The sequence below is a fragment of the Gracilinanus agilis genome, chromosome 2 (genome assembly GCF_016433145.1).
Source record: "Gracilinanus agilis isolate LMUSP501 chromosome 2, AgileGrace, whole genome shotgun sequence".
NCBI lineage: Eukaryota > Metazoa > Chordata > Mammalia > Didelphimorphia > Didelphidae > Gracilinanus > Gracilinanus agilis.
This window is the reverse complement of record NC_058131.1, coordinates 309385933-309395786: the sequence shown is the minus strand read 5'-3', so window position 1 is coordinate 309395786 and position 9854 is coordinate 309385933. Positions and strand designations below refer to the sequence as shown.

General features: G+C 35.6%; 1 long non-coding RNA gene across 2 annotated transcripts in view; it reads left to right on the top strand.

The window, feature by feature from the left end:
• Nucleotides 1-9854, top strand: part of LOC123235326 — a 173901-nt gene that overhangs the window by 7249 nt on the left and 156798 nt on the right. Inside the window, exon 2 of one of the 2 annotated variants that reach the window (XR_006505382.1) lies at nt 8021-8097. The exons of the other annotated variant lie outside the window; for it this stretch is intronic. This is a non-coding gene — a long non-coding RNA (uncharacterized LOC123235326). The remainder of the gene's footprint in view (nt 1-8020; nt 8098-9854) is intronic. 2 annotated transcript variants of the gene reach the window in all.

Sequence of the window (9854 nt, the reverse complement as noted above, 5' to 3'; positions counted from 1 at the left end):
TGGGGGGGTGGGGAGCCAAGCTGCTAGCGCTGCGGGTAACAACCTTCTCCATCCTTTTTCCTTCCCTAGTTCCCAAATCCGGGAGGGAGGAGAACTCGACTTGCCCTTTGAGCTTTCCAAGCGGGCCCGCACCCGGGCCCTGTCAGGAACACTTTTTCTTTGAAATCCCCTCGGTGCGGGCCCCGTATAGCCTCTTCAGGCAGCCCCGGGATTCCCTGCCCGGAGCCTACCTGAACGAAGGCCTTGTGGTGTGTATAGATATCTGACCAAGGTCCGGAATGTCATGATTACATACAGTTGAGCATCATTAGTTTTGATCATGTCTTTTACCTCTTCAGATTGTGAGTGCCTTACAAGGGAGATAAGAGCATCTTTCACTTCACTCATCTTTTTGGAGCATTGGAGTACAGTACAAAGAATTGGATCTGGAACCTACTTTAACAAATTTTGGATCTGCTTACTACCTTTGTGACTTTGGGGAAAGCCAGGTCACATTGTCTTTTTGAGTCTCAATTTCCTAGGTAAAATGAGAGGCATGAGCTAACTGATCACAGGACTTAAAGCTGGAAGATACTTTTGAGATAATATAGTTTCACAGATATTAAGTGACATCCAAAATAACATAGAAGAATCCAAATCCAAATTTATATCTTTTTTTTCAAATTTATATCTTTTAATTCCAAATTCAGTACTCTTAATTGCTTATAACTATGATAGGTCAGGCAACAAACTTAAGCATTCTTTTATAGACCAGGTAGTGCAGAGGGCACAGGGGATGCAACAAAAAATAGTTTCTGGTCTCTTTTACTTTTAAAACTCTTGATAAATCAGAGAGCTTCCTTGAGTATAGAGATTATCATCCAGTAACAGCAATAAATGCTTTTTTAACAGCTGGCTTTGCAAGGCTATTCTAGACCATAGTGTGACCTCTTAAACTTCTACTTGACCACACCTGTGCAGTCAATTACTATTCATGCCACTTTGAACTAGCTTCTGGATACTTTTTGATTTTCAGTTGTTGTGCTTTTTATATAATTTTTAAAAGAGGGATAGTACCAGGCCCACCTTCCTTACAGGATAATGTTGGGATTCAAATGATTAGTAACTGGATACCAACATTAAAAGAGGCCATTCTCTGAACCTGGAGCAAGGAGGTCTTAATTCAAGGTGTACTTAACCTGAGGTCTGTGGTTAAGTACTGAGTCTCCCTCCGAGCCTAGAATTTAATTTGTTTATGAGTGTGAAGCCCATAGAGTTGGAGAGCTGCCATTATTCCATTCAAATCCTGCCTCTGATCATTTTTTACAGCCAGTATAGCTGTGGGCAAGTCTTTTAGTTTCTCTGGGCTTCAGTTTTCTCCTCTGTAAAATGAAGGAGTTGGACTAGATGGCCTCTGAGGTTCCTTCCCACTATAACTTTGATCCTTTCATCCTTACCTTTGTATCACAACTAGATACTGTTTCTTTTGAGTTGGTTATAATTTGAATAGCACCTGACAGTAAGCTTGGAGCAAAGCTCTCAAGTAGAGGAGCACTGCCATGTAGGTAGTATTACTTTATTGCTGAAAGGATCTATGATTACTAAGTATGAATGGCTATAGCCAAAAAAATTCCCACAAACCCTATTCTGGTAACTAATTGTTTAGTGACAAGCCTCTTCGAACTTAGATTGGTTGTGATAGATAGATAGATAGATAGGTTGGACCTACTGTGTTCCACTGGCAAAGTCTTTGTGAAACTCCAGGGTTGTTATCTCCATTCTACAAATTTTCTTAATATGATTTTTAAAAAGACAGACAACTCCAGGAGTCGCTTTTACATTCCTAAAACCAAAACCAAAACCAAACAAACTTAAAAAAATGTACACTTGAAAAAGAGCATTTCCATACACAAAGCAATTATTTTATATGAAATGTTACTATTTCATAATACTCTTTTCAGAAGTAATGAATTCCACATATTAGTCTTCAAATTGTTTTGTATGTCTGTTTTTCCTTCTGAATTTCCTTTTTGCATTAAAAAAATTTTCAGTAGGACCTTTTTGGGGGGAGTCACAATATTAATAACTCTCCTTCTTATAACCTTCTTCCAGCAAAAAAACAGAGAAAGAAAAAAATTCCCTTGTAAACAATAAGACAGTCAAACAAAATGAACCCACTTAGTGATCATATCAATAAGTGTGTTTCTGTGTGTTGAATTCATGTCTTTCAAGAGGTGGGAAGTTTATTTTGTTTGTGACTATTTGCTTCTTCATATTACTATCTCTTTAAAACCCCCATTGATTTTGACATGTTTCCCCACCAAACTCTGTATGTGTGTGTGTGTGTGTGTGTGTGTGTGTGTGTGTGTATTCAACCTTCTTCCATTTTTGATAGTGAAATTCAATTGTTGGTCACTCCCTCCACTTGTTCCTCTATGTTTATATACACCTTTCACAATTCTCCAGTTATGAGAAACATAGCAAGTTAAACCTCTCTTCTCTTTTCTCCTCAGATTCTTTGTTTTTCTTATTTGACTCTAAAATCTTTGGAAGATATCAAGGTTCTCATGGGAGACTATTTTCTTTTCATTCTATTTGAATGTTAGCACTACATCACAGGACATACTCTTCCAATTACTCAGGTATCAGTGGTCATTACTGTTTCCTTGGATTTCCAAAGGCCTTCATATTGTCTTTATAACAATTCAGGGTCTTTTATGAACTCAGGACACAGAAGTCTGCAAGCTATAAGTGTTTCTGTTCCTTTTCTGGTCAAACTGGGAGGCTGGATAATTGCCTTTTTTAGCCTTCCTTCTACAGCATCTCAAGACTGATAAATAAGGGGAAGTGCTTAGGTTCATGTAAAATCCTCAAGATCCTAAACATTGGATTGAACCTATTATTAGAACAGGTAACACAGTTGGGCTAAATAAGACTGTTCTCAGAGTCTACAGAATTAAAAAAAAAATCACAGAACCAGAAAACACGAGCTAGAATTGTCTACAAAGGAGTAACTTGACTGAGCAAATAGAAATGAAAAACCAAGACAGAAAGAAAAAGAAGTCGGGGTAAGCTTAGAAAATGGTAAAGAGGAGAAAGGGGGGAAAATGCTTTTTTTAAATGGAAGAAGTTCTTGAAGAGCCTTAAAATTAGTCAAGTAAAATATTCATAAAACATAACAATAATCTATGTGTCCTAGTTTCTTTCCCTGCTCTGATAGTTCCTAATTTGTAGCAATCTTAGTTGTTTTTTTTTTTTTTCCTTAACAAGGTCGTCATTCTGCTTGAGGTCTGAACAGAAAGTGGACAGTTATTTGGTTGGGTAATAATGAAGCTATATTGTTTTGAAAGCTGAATTAGGGAAATACATTGAAATGAAGGATAGCGAAATCATACAACAAGTGAAAGAAGGTAAATCTATAAAGATAACTGGAACTTTAAAGGGCAGAAGCTATCTGATGTCAAAGGCAAAAGTAAAATGAGTAGGAAGAAAACCGTTGTAAGCAAAGGGCATCAATAATGAAAGATGAAATAATACTTTGATTTATGAGGTTGTTTCTAAAGCTTAAAGTGTTATAAAATGTGAGCTATTATTGTTAATAATTTCTGAAGACAGAAGGTAGGATGGGGATTCATTTAACAAACACTTATTTTATTTGCTAACTTGTTTGACAGTAGCGTATCAATTTCAAAGTACTGAAGGATTCAAATCCCAATTTTATTTTTTTATCCTTCAGAAATGGGAGCAGCAACACAAGATGGTCAATTTTGTTATTTATTTCATTTGTTTTCTTATGAGGTAGAAAGACCCCATCTTGATGTGAACAGAAAAATTTTCTGCAAAATGGTAAGATTCATGGGAATTTGCAAAGGAAAAACTAAGGTTCAACTCACCCTATTTTATAGAGTAAGCATTCAAGATTCAAAAAAGTTAAATGCTTTGCCTAAGCTTATACAAGTAGTAAATAGCAGAAGTTGAATTTGAATTCAGGTCTCCTGCTCTTTTCAGTATGTCCATAGGAATAAAGGATTTTAAGAATACATAGAAACCTTGAAATTCAGTTCCAGTAGCTTATGGGTTTACTTAACCTTCCCTAATCACGGTTCACCTACCCTACAACTATATTTATCATTATTTAATTAACCCATCATCTCAAGGGATTTATTTTAAAGATATGAAACTTGCTTAGTCTGTTATCTAACCTCTGTACAATGGGATCTGATAACCTCTGTACAATGGGATCTGTCTAGATGAAAGATACTATAGATAACCAAATCAGTATCTCAACATATTATTCTTTTTTAGAGTAATTAATTAGTTGATGATGGTAAAAGTTTCACTTGGCTTGCAAATATCCTGGATACATATCTTGTAGAGTTATGAGGGAGTCTGACAAGTTACAGTATTTTACAGTTTAAATTAGGTACTTTTACACTTTTGTAAGCAAATGTTTTACAAGTAAAGTTGTGATGAAATCAAGTGATGCTTATTTACATGTGAGGGAGGCATTTAACTAACTAAAATGAATGGAAGTAAATTGCCTAGCTCTAATGAATATGATAAAGACAAATACTTTGTCTTGACATTAAAATAGAATTATTTTAAAGAGATAATGCATAGTTCTGTAGGTAGGAATAAAATTGTTTTTAAGTTTATAATTTTTTTCTGATATTTTCCTGGATGTGACCTCAACCCTGTGGGTATTCCTTTTATTAACACCAATCACAACCCCTTTGCACTTTTTTATCCTGTGTTATTCTTGTCCACATTTTCTCAAAAACTTTTCATCTACTAATTATTATGACCAGCCAATAGGTATTTGCTAATTACTTACTTTGTGTCAGGCACTTTTCTATACAATTGGAGTTCAAATAAAAAAACAAAATAGTTTTTGCCCTTAAGGATCTATATTCTATTGAGGAACATAATATACACATACATAAACATATACAAAATAAATACAAGGTCAATTTTTTGAAAGGGGAAGGAATTAGAAGCTAGTGGAGGGATCCAGAATCAGCAAAAGTTTCATGAAGAAAACGTATTTCTTGAGCAGAGTTTTGGGGGAAAGGTATTCTAATTTGGGGGAAAGGCTGAGATAAGAGTCTATTCTGAGCTTGAATGACAAAGGTACTCTGGAAGAGACATGGAGTATTAAAGCAGAGGGTTCATTCAATTTGAGAAGCAGCCAGAAGTATAATAAGGTTGGAAAAGTAGGCTCTTTTTTTCTTCATCACCAGGTGATGAAGAGCTTTAAAGCTAAACAGAGAAGTTTATATTGAATCCTAAAGGCAACAGGGAGCCATTGGAGTTTATTGAGTAGGGAAGTGACACACTCAGATTTGTACTTTGGGAAAATCACTGTGGCAGGTTGCATGGAAAATGAATAAGAGAAGGGAGAGACTTAAGTAAGGCAGAGAAAACAATTGGGATCTATTACAATAGTCCAGGCAAAAGGTAATAAGGACTTGTACTAGGGTGGTAGCCATGGGATAGATGCTAGAAATATTATGCAGGAAGAATCCTCAAGAATTGGCACCTGATTGGAATCATAGCACTCCAGAGAAAAAAGCCAAAAGATAATGATTTTTCTTATTATTGAACTAGCCTTGCATGTTTGATATATACACTGCTTGGTCTCAATGAAAAGTGTTGATGCATTCTATTTACTGCTGTTTTATTTAATATTTTTGTACCTATGCTTTCTAGGGAAATGATCCTATACCTTTCTATCTAATGCTATCATCACCTGTGTTAAAAATCAACATCATATTTGTCTCATAAAGGATATTGAGTAATGTTTAATTTTTTCTATGTTTATGTATAATTTATGTAATATAGAGAAATTTTCAGAGCATTATGCTGTGACTTTGTTGGGAAGAGATTTTTTTAGTCAAGAACTTTATAGTCCTTCCTCTGAATTATTTATTTGGTTTAAATTTCCCATTATACCAATTTCAAAATTTATATTTTTATAGATCTTATTTAAAATGATTAATTTTTCTTGCTTCTATTTATAGAGGCAGCTATGTGGCATCAGGAAGACAGAGTTCAAATATGGCTTCCCATACTTACTAGCTGTGTGACCCTGGGTGAATCACTTAACCTTTGTCTCTGTTTCCTCATCTGTAAAATTGAATTGATAATAGCACCTATTTCTCAGGGTTCTTATGAGGATAAAAGTAATATAATATTTGAAAGGAGTTTTATAAATCTTAAAGTGCTATGTAAATACTAGTTATTATTTTGCTTTTATTTTGTAATCCTTCAATGACTTTCCTTTGGGTTATTATTTTGAATTTGGTATTAGAGGTAATAGGGAGTCTCTGGAATTTATTGATTAGATAAGTTTTATGATCATACTTGTGCCTTAACAATATCCCTTTGGTAGCTGTGAGCAAGATAGATTGCAGAGGCTGAAAGACTTGGCTCAGAAAGACCAATTAAGAATCTTTTGCAGTTAAGAGAGTTGATGGTCTTGTATGGAATGTAAGAGAGATTATGGATATAGAAACAATAAAATCTGGCAACTGATTGGATATGTAAGGTGAGAAGATACTGCCAAGGTAGCAAATTGGAAGGATGGTGGAGCCCTTGACAGTAATAGGGAAGATTGTAAGGGAATTTGGTTTTGGGGAAAATATAACAAGTTTAGGTGTGGATAGTTGAGATTGAGATGCTTATGGGCATTCTAGTTTGACATATTTAATAGGCAACCGGAGATGCCCTATTGGAGCCAAAGACAGAGATGAGGGCTGGCTATTTAGATCTTACAATCATTTGAACAGAGAAAGTAATTAAACTCATACTTGCTGACGAATCTACCCAATGATAGAACATAAACAGATAATAGTAGAGGGAACAGGACAGAGTCTTAGGGAGATACTTATACTTAGGAGACATGAGAGAGAAGTTGAACTAGCAAAGGGGACTGAGAAGGAGCAATCACAAGGGTCTGAAGAGGACAAAGAAAGGGCAGTCATGAAAACACATAATCAGAGCATCCTGGAGGAGAGAGAGGCCAACATTATCATTTACTAGAGAGGTTGAGAAGGATGATGATTGAGAAAAAGCCATTGGATCTGGCATTTAAGAGATCACTGGTGACCTTAGAGAAAGAAGTTCTACTTGAGTAGGAGATCAGAACCCTTCTTTTTGTTTGTGTTTTTTCTAGGTTACTAATGCACTGCTCAGTTTGTCATGTCATTTTTGCTAGGTGACTTTCTTATTTCTTTTTCCAGTTATTTATATCTTCCACAAAGTACTTTATGACCCTCTTAACAGAAAAGTCATGGTTAGTAATATGCTATAGTATATGGATGTTCATTGTGCATCTTTTCATTGCTCTTTGGGTTACTTATAATTTAAAGTCTTCTGAGATGGCAATGAAAAAAATTCTGATTTCTAGAAACTGCTAAAAGCCACAACGAAACCAGAATTTTAAAGGTAATTTAAAAAAAATAATACTTTAAAAAAGGAAAGGAATGCTAAATGTGGAGGTTATAAGGAAACTAAGATTTTTTTGCTCCCTTGACTATAACTACTTGTCCTGTGACTTTAAGTTTTCTGCTTGTCTTTTTTGACATCTTTGCCCTCCTTGTAATACTGGAAACTCAAGTCATCTCTTTTTATATCTTTACTTATGTGGTATTATGGAAGTGCAAAATATAATTATAGGTGTCTTCCAGGTTCGAAACATGTTTCAGTCATTAAGATGAATGGCAAGCCTTGATTTTATTAATGAATGAAGAGATTGCTTGATGTAAGTAGTCAAGAAATGTAAGATTAACAGACATGATATATTATTATATGTACAGCTGTCAGTAATAAATTAACTTTAGCTGTAGGTTTTTAGACTTCGAATCCTGAATATTCACCTAGAAATACTTCATAATTATAGTGCAAGTCTCCAGAATCATCATAAATTAACTGTCATTCAGTTAATGCTAAAAGCCATAAGACCCACATTATTTCAGCAGTATACTGCCATCAAAAATCCTTGGTGTTACAGTCACTCCTTCCCCCCTTAATTTATTTTTAGCAAGGGCTGAAGTGAGCCAGGAGATTTGGAGCTACATTAGATGACCAGCTGAATGTTGGGACAAAGTGTAGAATCAGGTAAGGCTTCATCTGTATTTGTTGTTAAGTGGGTGGTAGCTTCCTCAACTAATTGTATTTATCAGTAATATGGTCATTTTCCTCAATAGCAGCAGACACTAATATGTGGCAAAAAAATGATTTGGTGAACATAGTCCCTGGATTTCTGATGAGCCAAACTTAAGGCTGCATTTTAAGGGCCAGGTAAAATTTTGCCCAGAAATTTTTCTGAGGGTTTTCCATATTGTGGACTTCTGTTGTCATTAAGTATGTACAGTAATAAGTATTGGCGACATCTAGTGTTCTGCATGAAATCTACAGTCCTATCCCCTTGATGGAACAGGCAGGTTGGAAATTTTGAATCTTTCCACTATCCTTAGACCCCTTTGGTACTGAATTATCTAAGAAACTTATTTCTGCCAGAGATTCTCAGAATTCATTTTGATTTGTGATTTGAATCCAGGAAACATGCAAGTAGGATAGAAGCTAGGTGGAGAGGGGCTGGTTTTAGAGGATGACAGAAGGCTCCATTGAGTCTGGGTATGGAAATACCACAGAGTGATTGTAGAGGCAAAGCATGACCCAGTGGAGTTATTCAGTGGAGCAATGAGTTTGCCTCAGCCAGACTGTCTCTCTGCTTTGAAGCAGACTTATTATTTGAATACTCCGAGCAATTTTCAGTCGTCTTTGTCAATAAAATCAGTCTCTTCTCCACCAGGGGGATGAAAATATGATTTAGAGCCCTCCAACATTCTCTAGCTGTCTGATAGCCTTTTGCCACTTCATCTACGGAGAAGTCATAGAGATATGAGAGTGGTGCAATTTAGCCTATGTCGGCAATAGCTATTTGCTTTATTTGCAACCATTGGGTGACAGGCAACATAACTTGTTTTAGAAGTAGAAAAGATAGGTTAGTCTCCTATCAAAGGCAATTTGTATTTCTCTAATGTTTTAAGCCTCATACTGCATTTTCTTTATAACAATACTGTGAAATAGATAATGCAAGTGTTATCATCCCACTAACAGATACAGAAACTGAGATGTAGAAGGATTTAGTGACATACTCAGGATTTTACTAACTACTAAGAATTGGAACTGGGACTTCAACCCAGGTCTGCTTTTGACTTTAGGTCCAGTGCTATTTATACTTTAATAATGGGAAATGAGAAGAGAAGAAGACAAACAAAATAGCAATTGTTAAGCAGAATGCAGGAATCCTGGATAAGGGGTAACTGTGAGCCTTGAAAATAGCTCTGAGGCACTATTTTATGGTATTATATTAGTATATGTAATAGTATAATATTATAGCTACCTTTCAAGGGATGATGTTATTGTTATCATCATTACCACAAAGTCATTGTTGAGCACCCACTTCATGTAGGATGCTACGCAATACTCTAAGTACTTTAAGAAAGTTATCTAGAGGGGGCAGCTGAGTAGCTCAGTGGATTGAGAGCCAGGCCTACAGTTGAGAGGTCCTAGGTTCAAATCTGGCCTCAGACACTTCCCAGCTGTGTGACCCTGGGCAAGTCATTTAACCTCATTGCCTGACCCTTACCATTCTTTTGCCTTGGAACCAATACACAGTATTGATTCCAAGACCGAAGGTAAGGGGTTGTTTTTTTTTTTTTTTTTTTTTTTTTTTTTTTTTTTACTTTTAGCATAGATTAGCATTTATTTATTTATTTATTTATTTTTTAACATTTATTAATATTCATTTTTAACATGGTTACATGATTCATGCTCCACCTTTCCCCTTCAACCCCCCCCCCCCGCAC